At 34.2% G+C, this 20,652-nt stretch overlaps 1 non-coding gene and 1 pseudogene across 1 annotated transcript; both read right to left on the bottom strand.

The window, feature by feature from the left end:
• The window catches only part of LOC126703746 (cullin-3A-like), a 32,530-nt pseudogene that overhangs the window by 10,822 nt on the left and 1,056 nt on the right, over positions 1–20,652 (bottom strand).
• LOC126716231 (U6atac minor spliceosomal RNA) lies at positions 13,453–13,584 on the bottom strand. Its single transcript, XR_007652045.1, has one exon. It is a non-coding gene; the product is annotated as a U6atac minor spliceosomal RNA (small nuclear RNA).

Here is a 20,652-nt window from a genome sequence, read left to right as displayed (position 1 = left end):
TTCGGTCCAATTTGGTCCCGTTCGGTCCATTCTTTCTACTTTGGTCTTATTTAGTCCATTCGGTCATATTTAGTCCATTATGTCCACTAAAGTTCTATTCGGTCCAATTCGGCCCATTTGGTCTAATTCAGTCGACTTTGGTCTATTCAGTCCACATTGGCTCCACATTGGTCCTATTTTGTCCACTTCGGTCTATTCAGTCCACATTGGCTCTATTCAGTCCACATTGGTCCTATTCGGTCCAATTTGGTCACGTTCAGTCCATTCTATCCACTTTGGTTCTATTCATTCTAATTCAATCTTATTTGGTCCACCTTGTTCCTATGGTTGATGTAACACAAATTATATTTACTGTCACATTAAATTACTTTTATTTTGTTAATAAAATTAGTAGTTCTATAACTTCTTCTTTTTTTCTTTTTCTTTTTTGCAATGACTTTTAGGCCCTTAAAAAGTCATTGCATGGGCCTAAAGGCTAGAATAGCCCTCCAATAAATGATAGACAAACAAAATTATGAATTTATAATAATTCATGAATTCAACACTTTTATTTTGCAACCTATAAATATCGTGGTACTCACCCTGGTCCCTATGGTTTATCAAATCTTAAACTACAGAGTTTATGGTAGCTAGAATTGTTGATTTGTTGTAAACTTTCTTTCAGTGCCTTAGCAGAACTACATATTATCCAACGATTTGTTGTGACAATAAACACTGATTTGTTGTTTGATTGGGTTGGATCATTGGATGTCAGTGCCTCATCTTATCATTTTCTTTGACATATTGAACCAAAGATGAATATCTAATGTTGGTTTGAATAGGCTTATTTGTTGCATTTTTTATTTGTTAAATTGGGTTTGGATTTAGGTCCAATGTTTCAATGTATTGGATTCAACACAAATAAGAACAATTTTTATTTATTGAATTTAAATAAAATATTATATGTTTAATATTAAAAAAAAAGAGACAAAATATAAATAATTTAATGATATGGAGGATGTTGCTGAATTTAAATGTTGAATAAAATAGGATGAGAAGAAAAAATAGTAAAAATGAAATGTATAGCGATAAACACAAAATTATGCTATGTAATAAAATATAACATTATTTTATATACTATTTTTATAATACAATAGGATAACATTTAACAATCAATGAGAATAAAAAAGATAACAACATAAAACACAAAACTAAATCCTATCAACTCAAAGGAGAATTCTAAAGAATACAAAAGTTCATCAACCTAAAGTAGATATGCAAGGAAAAAAAAAAACTAAATATATATATATATATAGAGAGAGAGAGAGAGAGAGAGAGAGAGAGAGAGAGAGAGAGAACCTTTTGTGTGTGAAAATATAGAAAATTATGCATGAAATGAGAGAGGGAATGACAAATTTATAGTATGAGGATATATAAGAATAAGAAGAGTCAAAAATAAAGGAAGATAAAGAGATAGAAAAGTAATGATATTAAGTTAGAGAGTAGTGGGGATATGAAAAGTTAAAATGGAATGAGAAAGATTGAAGAAAGTTAAGGTAGAGAGTAGTGAGGATATGAAAAGTTAAAATGAAATTAAAAATTTAATAATAAATAAGAATAGTTAAAAATAAGATAAATATGATATTTTGATTGAAATATAATAGAGTTTTTAATTCACTTTAAATGATAAAAAATAATATAAAAAATTGGAGAAAAAATGATAATGACATAACTACTGATGTGGTTTAACTGGAGTGTAGCAACAATAAATGCTACATTTCAGGTTTTAGATATATATATATTTTCATTCACTTTCCTTATTCTCACTTCTAGCAAGAGTCCTATAATTCTTAGATGTGCTCCTAGATTTTACACAATAAAGATAAACAAAAATGATATTCATTGAGATTAAACTTATCCAAGCCTATAGTAATTCAAAAGCAATATTCCAAATAAACAACTTGAAGAAACAATCACACAAGCCAATACCAAATACCCTGTCAAAAGGTAACAATCACACAATTTCTTCAAGCAAGGTGCCTGTACAATATCCAATCATTTAAGCTTTCCAGACTCTTTCTGTGTGAACAATTGAACATTAACCTCCTAATCATAACCATGCTTTCCAGAAGCAACATACATTGGAGTTACTAACTAATACTACGTAGTGACTTTAATTTAGCACTCAAATGGTCTAACTCCAAAAATGGATGGGACAATGATCAAAGACCAAAATGTTAATTAAACCTAGTTATTCCTTGGAGCATTCATAGTAGTAGAGCTGTTTTTTTAGCTATTTGGCACCACAAAAAGCTTTTTTTTTTTTTTTTTTTTACCTACTCATTTTACAAAACATCCAGCAGCAGTGGATCTATTTTAGCTTTCAACACAATAAAATAATATAAACATCATAATAAAATAATATATCTACTACAATAAAATAATACATCCTACCACTGCCACCACCACTTCATACAGCCCACCACCACTACCACTACCCACAGCCAACTCTCCCACCGCCACAACCACCAAAATCAGCCCACAACTACCAAGAAAATCAACCCACAACCACAAAAATAAAACCCACTGCAACATCACAACACAACCACCATCATAGTAGCCTCAAGCTCAACCAAAAAACTAGTAACCAATTAAAAAAAATAAAATAAAATAAAAACCCAAATATGCTATCCAAAGAGACCCACACAACAAACACACACCACGACCCTAGTAACCCACCCACGAACCCAACCGCAGAGTGGAGGTGAGGAAGAAGAGCTTGGTGGGTTAGATAGAAGAGAAGAAAGGCGAGTCAGGTAGGCGTGGCTCGGAGGCGTGGATCGGAAGCATGGGTCTGAGGCATGGATCAGCGGCTTGGGTCGGCTTGGGAGTTCGACAGAGTGGGTCAACCCATGGGTCGGTGATGTTAAGCTTCGGTGGGCCGGTGACGTTGAGGTTCAAATCGGGCCAACGGTGGTGAGACAGAGAGATGAGAGTTTGAGAGAGTGAGTTTAAGAGAGTTAAGAGTTCATGAGTTTGAGAGCTGATCTGAGGAGAGAGGGAGAGAATGAGAGTAACAGGCATAAAGAGAAAATAAAAAGAATAAAAAAAAATAGAAGTATTATTTTAATATGTGTAGGAATTAAAAAAATATTTTAAAGTTGTAGCTTCCCTTTCCGTACGAAGCCAAAAGTAGCTTCCTACGGAAGCTTGAAGCTAAAAAGTTTTAGTTTTATATACATTGATGTAGAACATTTTTTGTGTTTTAGTGAAACTAGAATAGTTATATAGCTATTTAGTTTCACTGCTGTGAGAGCTCTATGTATGAATGTTCCTTTACAGTGTCTAGCACATTATAGCTAACGTGCCCAAAGTTTTTTTGTTTGCCAACGATCAGCGCGCATTCTTTGTTCACATCAGCCAAATAGCCTAGCCTCAGTAGTCCCAAAACCAACAGCGCCACGCGCAGGAGAAACCTTTTTATTTTTTGGTATAGTACGGGCTGAAGTATTTTTGAAGCAGTGAATCATTTCTATGGTATTAGTAATAATTATACGCCTTCTATGGTATATTTAGGGTATTAGTAATAATTTTATATATAATTATATATAACCGCCCTTTGCATATAAAATATAATATATATATTTTTTAGAAAGGTTAAGATATAATATAATTATATATAACCGCCCTTTTAACTTTAATTGACCGCCACTATTAGCGTTGCTATATATATGCATAGGTATTCGAAGTTTCTAACTTGTTCCTAAAAAAAAGGTTTCTAACTTAATTCTGAATTTGAGACTTCTTACATTCGTCAAAAAGTTTGAGACTTCAAACATTCATCAAAAAGTTTGAAACTTCCTACGTGTTTCTTATTTAATTCTGAGTTTGAGATTTCTTACATTCACCAAACATTCATCAAAAAGTTAGACTTCCTACGTGTTTATAGAAAAGGGAAAGAAAATTCTTTGATTTCTTGAAACAATGGAGATGATCGGGTTTCGATATGATCCTACAGATGATGAATTGATGAAGATTTTAATGAAGAAAGTCAACGATGCTGAACAAGATACTCGCCAAAATCATCATTTTATTATGAATGATTGTGAGATATATGGCAAAATTCCTCCATGGGAAATATATGATTCTCATACCCACTATCATTTACACACTTTCCACCGGAAGCTCTACGTCTTCACCGACCTCAAAACAACATCCGGCAATCGTGTGTGCAGGGCTGCCGCTTGCGGAACCTGGCTTGAAAAAAGCAAGCCCAAAAGACTTTACGATTCTCAGGGCAATGTTATTGGGATCGACAAGATGCTCTCTTTTAAGGCCAAGGATCTCCATTCGAGCAAATTCAATAAAACTAATTGGATAATGCACGAGTTCTCCTTGGCAAATCAGGAATTTGGAAGAACCAACACAGTCCTCTGCGTCATCTATAAACTAAATAAAGGGTCAGGGTCAGATTGTGAGGAGGCCAACGGAAGAGGTCTCAAAAGAGCTTTTTCTTCTACTGCTGATGAAGAGTTCTCATGCTTCAATACAACTTCTGCTGCTGTGATTTCACTTGAGCCTGAGCCTGAGCCTGAGCCTGAGCCTGAGATGCCTAGTGCTGATGATGAAGAGTTTGCTGCATGGGTTTCTGGATGTTTTTCTTCTACTGCCGCTGTCTCTGAAGAGGCCTCAACCTTCAATACAACTGGTGTGATGTCACATGGACAAGAAGATGCCCAAGCCCAAGAACACAAAAAAAGACGGTTGGATGCTGTTGCTGATGCTGATGCTGTTACGAATGAAGAGTTTGCTGCATGCATAGATGATCCCACATTCCCAGATGAACCATTGAGTCAAATATTTTCTGATCTACCACCCCTGGTTGAAGTATGCAGTCAATCCAAATCAGACTCTGTTGCTGATTTTGATGCATTAATTACTTCATTAATTTCTGATCCGACACAACCTGATGAAGTATGGAATAAAATCTTTTATATATGAGAATTCTTTTTCTTCTCTTTTAGTCTTGCACAGATTTTTTGTTCTTCTCTTTTCAGTTTATAGTTAGCATGTCTATAGTTAAACTCTGGAAGATGGGTTGTTAGCAATGTAGCTTAAGAATTGAAGGATTGTACAAAAACTTGTTTTGGTGGTGAAGGAGCTATTTGTCAACTCAAAGTTATAAACTTCTTATGCTTTCTTCTCTTATTTGCAATCTTTATGTTTTGATATATAAATGTGTTGTGAAGGTTTAGATATAGTGTGACTATTATTTCTTGGTTTCGTTTATCACATTTTTTTTCATTCTCTTTCCCTTAGCAATACTTGGATGCTATTTGTGGGGCCCAATAATTTATGGGTCAGGTCCACTTGCTCGTGGGAAGTCCAAAGGCCCAAGCCAAAGAAGGCTACGGCCCAAGCTCGATAACATAAAGCCCAAATGGCCCGGAGATGTTGCCTAGGACAGTTCAGTCCTCGGCAGACCCAAAATTCCACCGAGAAGAGGGGCAAAAACGGTATAGGACCAGACTGGAAAGGAGACCTAAAATATCTCGGGAAAGCTGCCCTCATTACCCTTCCCAGATAAGACTCTGCTTCCAGCAGAGCCGGATTCTTCGGCTTTATCAACCATCCTCAGTGATTCTGGGATTAGACTGACGGGACAAATATCAGTCTTGGAAAGATTGACCCTACACGTGGACGAAAGACAACGAGCGTCAGCGAGTATAAAAGAGAAAGTAAGTAATCTGGATAAAGGGAGGGGGGGGGGGGACAAAAAACCAGGGGCTCCCATCCTACCTCCAGGAGAAAAACTCCATGGGCAAAAATCCCTTAGCAATGTATGTACACCACATAAAAAAGAAAAACCCATCGCCGGATAACCGGAGGAAGACCTTAATCGTCCTCGGACTAAGTCCGAGGAGTCCAACCCCTCAGGATGTGACGCTATAGGGCCTAAATGTTCAAATCCAATCCCTTTTTTCTACATGAATTCCTCTAAAAACAGGACCGGACCATCGCCCCGTGATCAAAGACAAGCCTTTCAAGCCCACTCTCTACAAATCATATTGTGAGGGATCTTTCACGTGCGAGCCCAACATCATTATTGAGCCGTTAAAGAAATCGTGTCCCTACACTATTGGTTAGGTTTTTTTTTTTCAATGATTGATTTTATGGTGCAATTCCAATTTCCCTTGTAACTAAAGATGATTTTAAGGTGCAATTCCAATTCCAATGATTGTTTTTTTAATTTTTTTTTAATTTTATTTTTTTTTATAGTTTCATTGCCTAATAGTAGCTAGAAGAAGTTTCATAGCATAGGTATTATCTAGAACTGCTTATGAAGGCTGCTCATAATTGTTTCAACATTATCATCATCATAGCATCATATTATGTGGCATTGTGAGTATTCTAGGGAATTATGGCATATGGGTTTGTGCCTATTTGGCGTGCAATGGGTTATGCCTCGCCGTGTAGTGGACTTGCTGGCTGGTTGGACAGGTCGGTGTGGTAAGTTCAGGGGAGGCAATTGCTGGAAGGCCATTCCTTTGTGCCTTATGTGGATCACTTGGTGTGAACGGAACAATTGGGCTTTTGAAGGAATTAGAACAGAACGCAGAACAATGGAGCTCAAGATGATTATTTTAAGATCTTTTTTTTTATTGGATTGCTGAAATATCTATGTACTTGAGATCTTTTTTCGATTTTCTAGACTCCAGTAATATGTCATAATTCTGCAGTTCCAGTACGCTGCTTGTGTACTGGAGGTGCATTTCTTCATTCTAATTAATTTTGTTATTTACCTATAAAAATAAATAAATAAATTGGAATCTCCTTCCCTTTCTGTCTTTGTGTGTGTGTGTGATGAAAAAAATTATTCTCTCACTCTTTTCTTCCTAAACTTCAGTCTTAATGTTTATAAGAATCCTCACATCTCGTTATGCAAAAGAAGATTTCCTTGAGTCCTTACCTAGAAAGATGATATTAGGCCGTTCTACCCTTTTCTTCTCTATTGCAGCCATGATGACAGCCTTTTCCGCTGCTCTTTTTCTTATGCTACATGAACAATCATGGATTTTCAAACCTGTCATTTATTTGGCTAGCATTGCTATCACCCTCTTTGTATTGATGCAGTTCCCCCTTCTTGTTGCCATGGAAATTTCAACTTACAGACCTAGCATCTTCGAAAGGAAAATCAAGCGTTCGTTTTAACATATTCATTATTTGTGTTTTACTTATATGATGAACTAGTGTCCTGTTAATAATTGGCATATACCAGCCAAACATGAAGGTTTTTCTTTCTTTATTCTTTTTCTCAATTATCCAAATAATGGGACATTCTCTCCTTTTCTTTGTTGAGATGTCTCTCAGCCTTCATTAGATAACCTCCACAATCACAAGACCCAATGAAATGTTGAGACTCAAGACGGTAAAAATCAGCTGAAACATCAAGGAAGTGCTGCTCAAAGTCTTCTTTGTAAACAAAAGAACCTAAATCCGTTAGCATCTTTATAATATTCCTCATTAAATCCCTATTTATAATTTCACCATTCCTTTCTGGATGGACAAAATCAAGAAGTGTATCCTGAAGCCTAGTTTGGGGAATGACAAAATCTCTCCACAAATTGAACCCACGCTCACGAATGGGAGTTTTGTGGGTGCTTGGGATGAAAGTTTTTTCCATATACATCATTACATCTCGGATCGTTTCCAATGCCTCTTGTAATCTGCCCATTTCCTTTTCAACTCTTCCAATAATAACTCTCCTTGGGCATCTTGAATCAATTTAGATATTTCGCTAAGATAAGAAGTCACAGTCATTACAAGTCCAGAGTAGAGTTGCTCTCCAAATTTGTGCAGCACCATATTAAAAGCATGCCTGAATGTATTCAGAATCATAAACATCAGAAATGTGAAGTTTTCTCAAGTAAAAAATAATAATTTCAGCATCTCACACATTTAGCAATATTAATCCAATAGAATTCCAGTAGCTTTGCCACTTAAAAAAAAAAAAAATTTACTTTACTAGGACAGACGATGTGGAAAGATACATGCTACTTAGGATGAGTTTGGTTCCATTTTTTGATATTGTGCTTTTTGAAAAAGTGGAGGTTTTAAAAAGTACGGTATGAAACTAGGCTTTTTATAAAAGTTGAGTGTTTGGTAAAAGCATTATTATTGATTCCATTCCGTTCCGGCCGGAATATTTCGTACCGGCATTAAAACCGGTACCATAATACCCCTCATTCCACCTTAGGTCAAATTTCGGCCTATTTCAAGGTGTTTCTACCATTCCGGCCAATTTCGACCGGTACCAGATTTTGGATTTTAAAAAAAAAAAATCCTACCTCCTTCTTCTTCGTCTTCTTCTAGTGGGTTTCGAACCCATCTTCTTCGTTTTTTTTCTTCTGGTGGGTTTCGGTCCTGCCAATCTCCCTTTCGTTTTTTATTTGTGTTGTACAGGTAAATGGTAATGTATTTGACTATTTGTCAACCTCCTTGCTCTTCCTTAAATGCTATGTCCTTAAATTTTTTGTTTGTTTTGCCAGCCCACGTGATACTCTTCTCTCTTGTCACTCTTGTTTTAAATTTTGAATTTTTTTCTTTGTTATGTTGTAGTGAGCCCCACAAGACAAACAATAAAAATAGAATGTTCTAGCCTTAACCCTCTTCCACTATTCCACCTACTAATATTAACATCTAGGTTTTTTTTTTTTTCTTCATATTATTACTCTTATTATATTTTATAAATGATTGAACTGATACTTATTATTATTATTATTTGGGCTTAAAGATCACATATTAGTTGAAATATGTATTTATAACTTCTTTAAAACCCTTAATAATTTATATGGGGTTTTTTTTATTAATAATATATTTTTTTTATATTATAAAATAGCGGTAACTCTGAAATGCCCTGAAATGGTACATCGAAATAAGCCGGTACCGAAAGATTCCATTCCAATGGGCAAACCGAAAAGGGATCCGAAACAGTATTAATAACATTGGGTAAAAGATGTCAAAAAATGCTTTTTGAAAAAGTTGAATGTTTGGCTAGCACTTATAAAGTGGCAGCTTGAGAGGTAAATTACGAAAAATGACAATGTATATATAAGGGAGTTTATTTCATACTTAAATCAACTACTTCATATACTTACTCAAAAAAAACTAATTAATAATAATAATAATAAATATATATTATTGGTATTATTTTAATAATGTTTGTGTTTAGTTCTTTTTAGTGTCATAATTATTTGTTATTACCATTATTGGCTTCTTTTCAATATTAATTAAATCTAAATAATTTTCATCATCATGAAGCACAAAATGAAAATGTAAAAAGATGATAAAATACATACCAATAGTCCAAGTTTAAATTGTACTACATAAAAATGTAAAAAAATTATACTACATGATATTATAATATAAAAAAATTAAAATTTAAAAAAAGAAGAAGACAACTACTAATTATTATCCCCCAAATGGAATTAGCAATGGAATCATGAAAAACCACCATATCAGGGTCTGTTAAAGATCTTGAGTTCTACTCCAGTTGCTGTAACATCCCTGAACATTTTATCAAGTTGTTGTAGATTCTGCAGACCTTTATGTCGAAATTTTGAAGTTTTGGGTACTTCCTACAAAATGTAATTGACATTTCACTCATATTACAATAATATACATAACTATCTCCAACCAACTACATATTAATAAAATACTCAACTCACCTTCAACTTCATGTCCCACCAATCATCACTAGCATCAATCGTTCCCTTCACTGCATCCCAACCTAAACCTGTGCCAAGACCCTTCAATTTTTCCCACACTCTCCAATCTGTTTTTAATGCATCCCACCTACTTTTTAATTGATCCTTATCATAGTTTAGACCGGTCTCATCACAAAATTTGATCACCAAATTGCTCCAACCTTTGGGACTAAAGGCAACAAAGATTGTTCTATTCCTGGCTTCAATCTCTTCCACACAAAGGTTACAAAAAGTAGTTGTCTAACTTGGATTTCCCCATAATGCTCTTGCTTTTTTTGCTTTGGAGTTGGAAGTGGTGTTTTTATCCATCTATAGAGTTAAGCTATCATAAGAAATGCAAAAAATAGAATTCATAATAATAAACTCTTCTGCCACAGAGGACAAGCATTTTACAAACCATGACAATGAATCAAACACTGAACAATTAACACAATTACTCCAGAAGCACCAACCCACCATAGCATGAGATTTATTCCAAAAATCAATAATAAAGAGTGGAAACATAAACCCGTACAATCACTACGGAAATGTAAATAGCTTGTGTACAATTATATTATAACCAATTTAATTATTAAAATAAATTAAGCTCCAAATAAAATAAATTTCATTATCAATCAACAAGAAACTTAATGAATACTGTAGGGGTAAAATTTACAAGTCAACAGTGGGCCTTGGGCCCGGCGCGGAGTCTAGCCATGACAAGAAGGGAAAACGGGGCCAGAAGATTTCCAACCCAATCCTGTTGGGCCGGACTTATTTAAGGGGCGTCCGAGGAGGAGTGCCTCCTCGGATACCCCAAATGGGAGTCCAACGTACACCCTGCACACAGTGAGGAACCATCCCAAGCAAAAGGAAAATGTTAGACGTCCAGGAGGCAACCACAGCTGCCGCATTAAATGCAAGGAAGCTACTTTTCCAACCGCATTAATGTAGAGAAGACAGGTGAATAGTGTTATCTTGGCCAGTGCAACTCACAGAAAAATAAGGTGGATGTCTAATGGGACAGGCACTCAAGTGAAAGTCCAGATGGTTAACAAGTGTAAGGTCCTTATCAATTTAAGGGTGCTATATAAGAGAAGGAAACCCCCATGAAGAGGGGATCAGAGAATTGAGGAAAAAGAGAGAGAGGGAGGTGAAAGAATTCTGTAGTCTGTAACCAGAGCATGAGGAGCACTTATACGTCTCCTCGGACCGATGTCCTGTGAACTTAAATGGAATATTCTCACGTTCAGTCTGTTGCATGGTATACATCTAATTGACGTTCACTTCGTCCAGCCCTAGTTCTGTAACCCGCTCTCTACAAATTCATTGTCTAGGGACTTTTGGGCCAGATCCACTTATTTGCTGGGCCTGGGCCCCAAAAACCGCCCCTACAAATACTTTGGAAAGTCTCAAGAAAGAAAGAATAATTGGAAATTGGAAAAAGATAAATGTGAAAAGAACTTAACAAATCCTTTTATAATCCAAAAGTTAAAATTGTGCTGAAAAGGCTTCCAACATTTTACAAACCTTATCATAACAAGAAATAGCAGATTCACAAATTTGATACACAAGACAAAAACACACCCCCAAAACATTCTCTTTTTATAGGAATTGAAATGCAGACTAAACATACTTAATCAACCTAGTTGAGAATTAAACAATTCAGACCTATAACAGAGCATTTACCCACAAAAGAAAGAAAAAAAAATACAAAGTATGTACCCACAAATTTTTTCAGTACCCAAAAGAGAACAAATAGATCATGTAAATAGCAAGAACAAATAAAGCACACACAGATTTGAAAATTTTTCAACAAATATTTCAAAATCTCTAGTGGTACCTAGTGGTTTTTGGTAGTAGATCAATGTTGCTTGGTGTTTTGTTGATTAAAAACTCTACCTTCAAAATGTTTTTCTCAGATCAGATATATAAGACATCAATAATTTTTTTTTTTTTTTTTTAAATATAGAGAGGAGAAGAAGAAGAAAAAGAAGAAGAAGAAGTCTTTTACCTGTAGCAGCACGAAGAGGATTGCTATTCTGTAGCAAAGCAGAGAGATGAGATTTCTAGCATGAGCTACAGAGATGGTGTTATCCTTTGATTTATCAAAGGGTAAAATTGGGTTTTCAATAAAATATGTGGGCAATTTGGTAATTGAACTACAGATCCAACAATAATATTTATTAAAAGCACTTTGGCTTTTGCAAAAGTAGCTGAGAGCTGTCCACACATAAAGTGCTCATCTTTCACATTTCAAAACGCAACTTTTTGGAGAAAGCAACTTTTAAAACCATTACCAAACACACATAAAATATTTTTGGTCTCAAAAAGCGCGTTTCAGCTTCTAAAAGCTTAAACAAATGCACACTTATAAGAGAACTCTTAATGTTGCCACAACTAGCAAGACCTTGCAAAAAATGCCATAGGATTGACTCTATCAAACCAAGTTATAAGTCCTTTTGTGATATTATGCTTCATGGCACAAAATGACGAGCTTCAAAGAACAATATAGATAAAGAGCTGATGGAACGAGAATCTTGAGACATCAATGAAGATACATAAAAATAGAATAAGTAGATAAATCAATCCATGAGTTGCTAACAATTTGACAAAAAACCATTTGAAGAATTGCCACTTCTAAACCTAGAGAAACATATTTAAATGGGAGGATACATTTTATTGAAGTTAAATAACTAGGATAACAAAATGAACAGAAAATTTGGTAACTTCAATATGAGACAATCCATGGTAAAAATTATAACAAGGAAAAAAAAAAGTTAGGAAAACAAGATTGCCAAAATCAACAATATAAATACCAAGGCAATTGATGACATAGAAACGCCCAAAACTCCAACCTTTGACTTTGATATTGGACTCTTGTATCCAGTTAATTCTATAGATAAAGACCAAATTTCCACCAAGACATCAAAAACATGATAAATTTAACATTGGATTCTACATATGGTGTTCACCTTCCATAATCATGGGAAGCTAATTCTATCACATCATGTTCTTGGTTAGTTTGTCATTGAGAAACTAATTAAAATGTCATATTTTCTCCACGCTTAAAGCATTAATTCAACCTCATCAGCCATTGTTTGAAATTCGTCACCTTAATTCCTAGTTGAGTGAGCTAAGAGTGTCCTCTACTAACTTTATAGTGCAAACATTAAACCAAGAAACTTCTATGCTTTAAATCATATTCTTGCGTTCCTACTGGGCATTCAAAGCACCTTAATAGTCAAAGATTTCTCTTGACAAGTCACCACAAAAATGATCAATCCTTCGCAAAACCTAAAGGTCAGGACTACATAACCAGTTCCAAGTTTATGTGCAGGATACAGAATTTTAAGGATGGACAGGGTAATTGCCCTCCAACCCATGAATTGGCTGCAATTGGTGAAGATTTGCAGTCAATCCATGAACTAGAAAGTCAATGTTGCGAATTTAACCATAATTCAACTATCAATTCAATATTAAGGGTACATGAAACCCTACATGATAAATAAAAATCACAAATGCAAAAAATTTTCATGACTCAAGTTTTCTGGATTTATTAGTGGGAAAAAATTTTGATACAAGATAGAAATTCTACTCTAGCCTAATCTAAGTGTATATGTGTGTGAAAACTCCGTCCTAGAGACTTAAACCTTGGCCCTTGTCCCCCCACACTCCACAAGCACTTATACTTGTGAAGTGACCATCGCACCAAGAGTGTGCGATGGTAAAAATTGGGTTATAGATCCACCCCAAAGGGTGGGAAGCCTTAACTGGATGTGTAGGTAACAAGTAAGCTCGAAAGCCGTTCCCGTCCCTGTCAAGGGAGATGCCAACCATCTCTCCTTTTTACGAACACAATTTGTTACTTTCTAAAACTTCAATGTTAAATTTATTAGTACTTTTGAAAGTACTCTCACTAAATTACAGGGTTTAAAATGCACTCTTCTCTTTTAAACCCCCAAAAAAGAAATGAATCAATCTTAAATTTAAACATTGAAAAGAAAAATAAACAATAGCAGAGTAGTATAAACTGTGAAATTATATGTAAAGCAAAGGGGGGCAATACCTATAAAGTTGTTCAAAAGTGTGGTTTCTAAAATTTTGATTGCTCAAAATATCCTGGATTGCATGCTCTAGAATCTTCCAAGTCTCCTTTGCGTAGTTCGAATCCACAATGGGCCTGTGCACAAATGACTTCTTCATCTGAGCACTCACTCATGGATTGGAGTTTTGGAGGCAATGTTAACAAAAACTGAATGAGTTATTCAGGATAGACAAAACCCTTGTGGCTTTTCCTATTATTCATAGGTTCTGCATAATAATAAAAGCAACAAGCAAAGCCTATGCTCTTCTCTAGCTTGAATTAACAATATACCCACATGGGTTTTCCAAGAAATCCTAAAAATTATAAAAAGACCAAAAATTAAACATGTAAATCTTTTAGAAACACAGCCTAATTTGCGAAATAGCACAATTTTATCAAAATTTTAGGTAAAAAGCACTTGACAAAGTTATTTAGTTACGTAACGCATTTTTTGAATTCAAGTTTGACAAACTTGAGTTCCAATTGTGCTATTTAGCAAATTTGGCCCCTAGAAAACACAAATCCATATCATAAACCAAAAATATCACCTTCCACAAGTGTATATATAGAACCCAGAAACCAAAAAGTCAAGAAGCAAGCTAAGAAATGCAAGATGGAAAATCAAACAGTCCAATTATAAAGAAAAAAAGGGTTAGAGAGTATTACCTGATTAAAGTAACGGAGGAAGAGATCAACTAGTGCTCTGATATAGCAAAAACTTCAGTTGCTACTTGCAGCTAAAAGTGAAAGTCGGTCCTTTTCAGTTTAGATTTTTTTTTTTTTTTTTTGGGATACAAAGCAGAAATTCTACTTAAGCATAATCTAAGTGTATATGTGTGTAAAGCTTCCTCTTGAAGACTTGAACCCCAACCCTTGCCCTCCACAACCCACAAACACTTAAAAAAATTTATTACAGGAGACTTGTCAAGGAAGGGGAACCACCCATGAAAATGCAATGAGGACCAAATCATGGGTTAGCTCCTCTTATTGACTTCAACTCAAGATCCTGTTTCTATTAATCTTAATCTTTATTCAAGAAAAAAAAAATTCATGTTACTGTCAAAGCAGCTAATTTTCTATTGCGTGCAAAGTTGTCAAAATCGAGATCCTACGTAGGATCGTGGGAGGTAGATGGGATTGTAGATCATAGGATCGGATCGTAAATCGTAAGATCCTACATTATTTGAGAAAAAAACAAAAATTACACATTGGTATGTTAAATAATCACATAAATTATACATTCATTGATATAATTACCATACATCACTACATCTATTTGTAAGCATCATTTAAAGAGGCCAAAAACCTCAAACGTGACACTCTATTAGGATTTTTTTTTATTTAGGTCCAACTGACACTCTTTCTACATTAGAGTGGAAAAATTTGGTCTATTGAGATTTCATTTTTCATTTAGGTCCAACTGAGTCTTCTTTCAAGTTAAAGAAGGTTACAAGAAACCAAGGTCGTTTGGAATCGTCAAAATTGTACGATCCTACTGATCCTGAACGATCACAAAGACCCTTGAAAGATCCAGATCATTTTGGGCAGGTGGGATCATAAAATCAGAAGATCGTAGGATCCAGATCGGGATTTTGACAACCATAATTGCATGGGTCTCTTTTGCATAGATTGACTCCAGTCAGTCAATACATGCGGGCTTCTGAATAATTAATTTAATTTGAAGTTTATAATAGCCAACCCATGTTTGGGGCAAGGTTTGTTTGGTCAAAAATGAAGAAGACTAAATTGATTGAGAAGGATTTCAAAAATCATATGATGAAGATTGTTGAAATACTATCGAAAATTTTATTGAAGTTCAATTAGATGGTAACTCCAAAAACCATAATTCCAAGAAGATTCAGTTGATTGTATTCAAAACTAAAACATTTTGAGCTAATGTGGCATTTAATGGTCACCTCATTAATGGATAAGGGCAAAGGGGTCTTTTTATTCCATACACTATGCAAATTTAAGAGTGCCAATATAAAAATTTTAAAAATTTATGGGGTAAAATTAAAATTTCCCTAATTTAATAGTGAAACTTTCAATTTAATCTACCCAAATTGACAAATATAATCTAATCTAAAGAAGTCCTTAAAAACTAAATTAAACTGAAGTTAATGTTTGACAATAAGTCACACAAGCAACTTGTAAGTATTGATTTCATTATTCCATTCTCTATCTTACTTTTACTTACGAGGACTTTGTAACAATGTAATCAAATCTCTTTCTTGCTTACATGCGCACATACGCGCGTGCACACACAAATCCTCACCATGCAAAAGAAGAATAAATAATAAAAAAGTAAATGGGGCAATAAAAATAATATCTATAAAGGTCTTCAAAAGAGACAGCTCCAAACTTTTGATGGTCAAAATATCGTTGATGGCATGCTCAAGAATATTCCAAGTGTCTTTTGCGTGGTTAGGATCCCTCAATAACTATTGCTTCAATACTTCATCTCAAAGCCATTTTTCTTCATCTGAGAGACAGATGAAAACACTCAATAAAGTAAAATAAAGGGTTTAAATTTAGAGCCGAAAAGTTAACAAAAACTGAATGAAATAGAATTCAGAAAAACAAAACAAAAACAAAAAATCATTAAAAAAGCATTACCTTTGATGATGTTAACAAAAGACCGATCAATGAAAATCTCTTTTTCAGAGAGAGTGAGTGAGAGAGTGTTTGCTGTGAGAAAGAAGGCCAAAAATTACTATAATAACAAGGCTTGATTTTTATTAATTGTTTCTCTTTCTTCACCCATAATAACTACCATTCATCCTCTTTATTCATCCTTAAGTGATCAACTAAATGCAAAATAAATAATATCAACTTCCATCTACCCTCTTTATTAAATAAAGTTAGTGTAAATTTACACCTTCAGATATGTAAAGAAATAATAAACAACTAAATGAAAAATAAATAGTGTATTTCAAGGACAGAACCAGGATTCCAACCTAAGGGGAGGCCAAAGCTTAAAACCAAAGAAAAAAAAAATGAAAATAATAACTAACATCTATTTCATATTCAACAAAATATTGCATACAAAATAAGTATTTCTTAAACATTTCATATTAGAAAAATATCAACAAAGTATAAAATACAAAATAAGTATTTTTTAAACAATATTAATGTTAAATTGTTAATCATGTGTTAGATTCACCAACTAAAAAAATTGACTTCTCAAAAAAAAATCTAAAAGAATGGAAAACAATTACACAACAACGCCCACAACATGACACCAATGTTCCTACTCGCTAAAATGTTTGCTAAAGTCATGATTTAAATAGTTATTTAATGCTATCTAATTATTGACTATTAGCCACACAAAGACTTAAATCACAACCACACAAAGAATTAAATAAAATCACAAGAGACAAACACAAGTTCATATATATAATATATTGGCCACATGGCCCACACCACACAAAGTGACAAAGAGTCAAAGACAAAGTTTAATGACTCAGTACCAAAGACTTTGCTCTCAAGTTCAGACACAGTATTCACATAAAGTAATAAAGTTATGCATTTATTACTAGCCAACTTAGACAAAGTTTTGTAGTACTCACAAGCTCAGACAAAGTTAAGCCTTTATAGATAAAGTAATAAAAGTATAAAACCAAAACAAAAAAAAGTCACAAACAGTTAAACACAACACAAACTATGGTCACAACTCACACCAGTCCCTAAAAACGCAAAGAGTAGAGGAAATAAAACACAAATATAAACTTGAGAGAGGAGAGAAATTTTTCAAATTCACCATACCTTAGCCAATTCAACTCGTGTGTGAGTGTGAACACCAGCAGATGTAGATCGAGGATCTAAGGAATAGCAGCAGCCAGCAGCAACCAGCAGTAAGCCAACAACCATAGATCGGATATGATATAAGGAACAACACTGCAGCAATAGCAGATGGCAATGATGGAGGTGTTGCGGTTTTTTCTTTTCTTTTTTTTTTTCCTTTTTTTGTTTTTGTTTTTTTTTTTTTTTTTTTTTTGAGAATTGGAGGCGTTGAGGTTGAGTGGAGGAAGAATGAAGTAGAAATTTAGGACTTGTAATTTAGGTTTTCTGGAATTTATTTTTTTGTGCGTGATTTTTGTTTAGTCCATATTTATTTTTTTATTTTGTAGTTGGGGCATGAATTTTATTTATTTTTCTAGGTCAATATCTAAATATTTTAGAGAAGAAAAGCCAAATATAAATATATATATATATATATATATATATTTAAGGGAAAATCTTAATTTTTTGTATACCGGTTTTTTTTTTTAATTGGGGGGTATTATGGCCGAAATTTAAATTTTCAGCTTATATGTATATACTAGTTTTTTTTTTTTTTTTTTTTTTGGGGGGGGGGGGGGGGGGGGGGCATGGCCTCCCTCTGCCCTACTGTAGGTCCATCTCTGGTGTCTTTCAAAAAAAAAAAAAAAAAAAAGAATAGTGTCAATTTAAATTTATATCGCTATGATAATAAACAAATTTACACAATTATACACAAACTAATTTGGATTTTTTAAACAAAATTATGTAAATTTTACGCCCTTTTTCCACATGAATGATAACTAGCTTTCTTTTTTGCTTTTCTTTTTTCAATTGATAAAATCAAACTTTCAATATTCTAATTTTATTTCATTGAATAATAAAAAAATTCTATCTAAATTACTAGTGTTTATATATACACACACAAGAAGAGAGGGGCCCTTATACCATCTATAAACTCGGGGGAGAAAAAAAGTAGAAAACCTAATAATGAAGAGAATAAGTATTGTTGGGCCCATCCCAATTATGGCTAGCAGCCCAATGGGCAATATTATGAGCCGAAAAGTTTACATATTTGTGACAAAAATAAAATCCCAACCGATAAGTTAAAAACCAAAATTTGGTTTTGAATTTACTAAAGAGGGTCCTCTCAAAAAACAATTTACAAAATAGGGAGTGTAAAGATGAAGAAAGGAAGACTTGCAAAGCTTCACAAAGGTTGAAGTTGTGTTATGGTATTGTATGATCAAATTGTTTTGAATTTACTAAAGAGGGAGTGGAACGATGAAGAACATTTACAAAAAAAATTTGCCACCTATTGATAACTAAATGTTGAAAGTCCCTCTCTCTCCTGTGTTTGTTTGGTTCTCTCAAAAAAATAAGTGGGAATTTTGATAGACTATTAGCTTTGATTAATCAATATTTTCGCTAGACAATTTAGTTTTGCCCACTTTTTTTTTTTTTAATGAGAATATGACCACTTAAATTGATTGACTCGGTCTAGAATATCAGTATTATCAACAACAACAAAATTAATCAAAAGGGCAATTTTATTTTATGAAACAGAGAAAGTACAATGCTACACAGGAGAGTAGGTAAAAGATTTGGATCCATCCATGAAGGTTAATTACTTATATTTTTTAAGTTATTGTCAATTTTTCAATATATATAGTTCATTTCTTCCCTGAAAAGTGTGCAAAATTCTCGGTCATTGTTATTATTATTCTTTTACAAACCTAATCGGGTTATAAAATTAATATGCAAGTCTAATATACCAAGTTTATAATTTTTCATTCACTTTTAAACTTTTCTTTTTCTCACTTCTTGCAAGTCTGATAATTTTCTTTTTCTTTTTTTGATATGCTCATAGAAATTAAACTACTTCAAGCAAGTAGTAATTCAAGAACAATATTCCAATTCAACATCCTATCATTTTTATCCCAAAATGAGATAGTCAATTTGTTTTCTTATATAAACAGGATTTGGCAAGAACCGTTTGTGACCTCAACAACAATGTAATTAAGATCTAGCTCGCTTGACTTTAGGTTCACAGTCCTCAGTCCTCACCACTAACGCTTGTATCCTGAGAGGTCTTCATATCAATTAACATACCTTCCAGTTTAGATGTAAATTGACATCTACATTCTGTTTTGAGCTTGTCAATCAAACTTCTTTCATCATCAACAGAAATAGTTTTCCCTGAACTAAGCCTATTCGCCAAATGTAGACTGTAATACATCTCAAACATATCTTTCTTTTGAAGGTAACGGAAAAGCATCATGACCTTGTCTAGTAAAACCTCCACACCATCCTCACTTAAACCTTTCAGTCCTTTACGGAGCTTGTCATCCACAAACAAAGAAATGAATTCCGGGGACGAAGGCTTCAAATTAATGAAGTACTTGTTGGTGCAAACACAATAATAATGGAAATAATACACAAAGAGAAACTGAATAGTACTTCTGAATATTATTAATATAAAGAAAGGAAATACACAACACTGTTTGGACTGAGGCGCGGCACTCGCTCTCTTTAAGGAGATTCAAGCCCTTGGTTGGCTAACTCTTGTAACCGGTGCAGACCTTATCTGACTTGTCTCCCCCAGGATACAAGAGCCCAACAAGTGTCGTATGGCTAGAACAACCTCTGCACAAAGTGGAAATACACAACACTGTTTGGACTGAGGCGCGGCACTCGCTCTCTTTAAGGAGATTCAAGCCCTTGGTTGGCTAACTCTTGTAACCGGTGCAGACCTTATCTGACTTGTCTCCCCCAGGATACAAGAGCCCAACAAGTGTCGTATGGCTAGAACAACCTCTGCACAAAGTGTTCAAGCATTACAGTAACATGGATTGGGTCTGAATGAGTCTATTTATAGGCTCAATGGGCCTTACGAAATTACTACCCAATTTATTCTGATTAATTAGGTCCAATTATTCTGATGTAGTGGGTGTTATAAGATTAATTGTTGGATATTAATTTGATGGGCTGGAGTTACACAATTAATGGTGAGATAAGGAGTTTCTGAAGAATGAATAGGCCCAAATACCTCCACTCTTCACCTCCCCTTGCGCACGTATC

This window comes from Quercus robur, chromosome 2 (assembly GCF_932294415.1).
Source record: "Quercus robur chromosome 2, dhQueRobu3.1, whole genome shotgun sequence".
Lineage (NCBI taxonomy): Eukaryota > Viridiplantae > Streptophyta > Magnoliopsida > Fagales > Fagaceae > Quercus > Quercus robur.
This window is presented reverse-complemented; position numbering and strand designations above follow the sequence as displayed.